The following is a 3,870-nucleotide window of genomic DNA, read 5'->3' as shown; positions in this document are numbered from 1 at the left end:
AGTCTCTTTTATATAGACCTTAGTGGTCCCTAATAGTGTATCTGAAGTCTCTTTATATGGACCTGGGAGGCTGGGGGTGTGGCCTTGACCAACTGCCACTTTGCAGGTTTGAAAGCCATGACACTCAATGAAACGACTGCTGCTGCTGTTCTTCTTTGGATAGTCTCACTTCTCTAGCGGAAATGTTGGTGCTGCTCAGGTCTACTGGGCATAGGCCCAAGGGCCAAGGGCCAAGGGCCCAAGGGCCCAAGCATTCAAGGGCCCAAGAGTTCAAGGGTTCACTTGCCAAAAGTGTCAAGGGTCCTTGCTGTCCCTGCTTTTTGCTCAGGGTCTTGATTAGGTAATTTACCAATTTGTTTTTGCCCATACCGAGTCAGATACTCGCGGGACCATCACAACTTCTCCAAGCCTGTTTTGTTAATAATACAAATGAACACAACTTGTCAGCTATGGGGTTATCATCTCTTGTGAGTCAATATCAGTTCAAATCCTACTTTCTGTAAGTGTGGCCAATTTAATTAAAACTTCCATCCCAAATGTTATATTGAATACAACTCACTCTATCTCTCACTCACACACACACACACACACACATGCAAGCACAAGTCCCGTTATGACCAGAATAACCGGATGATCTTGTCATCCCTCTTGTTTCAGTGGTGGAAGCCATCATTGATCTCTCTCCAAATGCTCTTTGATGAGGACAGTTCCTATTGTGCTGTTTGATGCAGACAGTAATTGATAGGTGCTGACATGATGTGGATTGTGTGAGATGTAATGGAATGAAACTTTTCAGAGTGAAGCTGCAGGTCATCTGTCTTGGATCCCCTCTCTCTTTCTCTCCGTGACAGCCGTCAGCTCCTCTTTCTCTCTTCCCAGTCTTTTGTTAGGTAAATGAGGAGAGGTTGACCCCATTCTCATTTTGCAGCCACCCGCTGGCCGATAGAAGACAGAAAGAAATGACGGGCTGAATGAATGAATTCTATTCAACAGTGCCTCCCTTCTGAATTTGCAGTGTACGAAATTTGGATGTACCTTTGAGGCCAGTCTGTGTATGTAGGTCTGTGTGTGTGTGCACGCTAATATCACAGTATTCCAGTATATTGCCAGTTTGCTTCCTTAACTTGATTAAACTTCACACAATCCCCGTCATTTTTGACATGATGTACTAATACTGAGAGTTGGTAGTAATGATGGTAGTAAATACACATTGGTGGAAAAGGAAGGAAAACCCAACGTAAATTGATTGAAGTAAGATGTTCCACCATGAGTCTTCAGACAATTGATATTTCTGACTGAGTGAGGAGAGAATGGCTGTTTGCACGTTGTCTATCTTTGCTATGACATCGTCCTTTGCACAAATCCATGCTAGCATCAATCTTATTGACCTGTCCAATCAATAGTGTATTCCATTTCTGTGGTACTTCTTTGGGCCTACCATTACGTTGATTTCTGTTTGAGAACACCCTTGACCTTGACAAATATGTCAAGCTTTTATTTTGTAGAACACAATTTACTCAGGCTGAAGTAAGCAATGCGAGATTGAGAGCTTTAGTTACTTCTTTTAGGTTCACATTAACAATACGAAGAAACTATTATAAATTATATTGTTATAACAACAAGGCTTATTGGTTCCCAGAGGGAATTCACAAGCTACCAAGCAGTATGTTTTATATAATATGTATATAAATACATTTAAATGTGCTCCACGTTTTACCAGCTGCAGCATTAAAGTGAAGAACACAATAAAGTTACAGCTGGTAACTTTCATAAAAGATAACTATTTGTGACATTTTGCTGTATCCTGAGAGTACTAGATGCACCAGTAATCATCATTTGTTCCTCGGCCTCCTCCTAGTGCTCCTAATGGCATAAGCAAAACAACCAATCAGAGCCGACGAGATAAGGGACCTTTCTCAATTTCTGAATTTGTATACCTCCTCAGCTCCTTGCTCCTCGCTCCTCCGGCTCGTGACTTGGAAATCCATCTCAGTGCGCCATTTTGAAGGAAATCCCATTCCCTAAAATGCATCTTGGGGAGAGAGGAGCGAGGAAGCTTGCTGGATGAGCTATAATCGAGGATACACCGTGTATCCTCCTATGTGGAAGCGTTTCTGGCAGCTGTGACGAATAAAAGAGGCGTGATGCAAAGCTCTCATCTCAAACCACTCCACAGATAAAACTACTGTAATTATAAAGTGCATCAGTTGTGGCCTCAAAAGTTGTCTTATCTGTATAAAAAAAGATGACAGAAAACATTCAAAGGATATTCCAGCCATCTTGTAATTTTGGAGCCAGAGTCTGCGCAGTAGTGATTATATTATATTTACATAATTATCTAATTATATGTCTTATTGTATCCAATAACTAAACCAAACTCATCAGAACACGGACCTACCTAAATCGTCAGAAAAATGTATTAGGTCTTAATTAATTATTTTTGGGCCCTTGTTCTTGAAGGCAGGGTTTATGACCTATTGCAACCAGCCAACAGGGGGCATCAATATGTGTTGGCTTCACTTATACCGTCTATGCATCAACCCCTGGTGTAGATGGGAAGAGCTTTCGGTTGATGTGATCCTGGCCTGTACGGCTAGAGGGGTCTTACCCTTCTGTGGCACCCAAACATGTTGCAAGGACGGCCAACTGCTGGAATATCCTCCAGCTTTGGAGCAGCTTGCAATCTGATGAGTGCATGCCAGAGAGCAGCAATCTCCCCAACTCCCTTGTGGACCAGCCTGTGGATAGTGGATCTTGAAACCTGAAAGGCAGTGGACACCACATTGTATGATAGGCTGTGTGCCAGCCAGTAAACTGTCACTAGTCCAGTTATGTGGTGTCCCCAGGCCTGTCTGCTTTCAGGTCCAAGACACCACGTCAAGGCCTCCAAGGAGAGCTGGTAATTATAATGGAGGTCTAGTTACTCGATGAAATAAATTCTCAGCGTGAGAACTGTACTGTTCATTTCAATACTCCTAGAACCTTATTTTAATCATGGCTTCTCTAAATGTACTTGCTATTTTGGTTCTTGTTGTGCCAACACATTCTCTCTCCCAACTTGTAAATTGACTCTTGGTCAGGACTCATTAGCATCCCTTTTTAACCTTTGGTTTACCCAGAGCATGGACCCTGGTCTCCTCTGTGAAAGTTCTGTGTTGTTTTGGTCAGCCTATAATATTATTTCCTACCGTCGTCCTCCATACTTTGTTACCTTACAGCAGCTAAAGGATGCCTTCTTTGTCTGTACCTGACGCTGAGAGCCACTGACCAAGCTTCAGTATGTGATGAGTTAGGAGTGAGAACAACTTAAGTGAAAAGTCATAAAGGACTGGGTAAAGTGGAATTTAGATCGGAGGGTGTGATGATTAATACAAATGCTCTCTGGCAATCACATCACATTGCTGTACAACAATAGTGCAGCTCAAGCATCTGCCTCTCCAGGATTTTAGACTGTTGTCTGGAGGGTGCAACGTAGAGGCGCTCTTGGTTTAAACAAACAAAGCTCAATAAATAGCAACTCATTGTGCTTTAAACCCTTTTGTACAGAGAGTGCGAGCTATTGAGGTCAGAAAATAAAGAATAAAAATGCTCCATGAGGCTTCATTTGAACATCACTATAGAGAGCGTCACAAAACAAGCATGCTATAAATTAATCCATACCACTACTATAGAATGTAACAAGGAATATAATTGAAATAACTTTATTAAGGAAACCCTCCCAGATCACTGGAGGAGACAAATACTTTACAGATTAGAAACAGATTTACATCCCAGACACAATCTAATTGTCACTTTTTTTATAAGCTAGCAAAGTGTTTCTGCTTCCAGTCTTTCAATAGTTGGTTTTCTGTTGAATTTCTGGACATAGGA

The sequence above is a fragment of the Etheostoma spectabile genome, chromosome 8, assembly GCF_008692095.1.
Source record: "Etheostoma spectabile isolate EspeVRDwgs_2016 chromosome 8, UIUC_Espe_1.0, whole genome shotgun sequence".
Lineage (NCBI taxonomy): Eukaryota > Metazoa > Chordata > Actinopteri > Perciformes > Percidae > Etheostoma > Etheostoma spectabile.
This window is presented reverse-complemented; position numbering follows the sequence as displayed.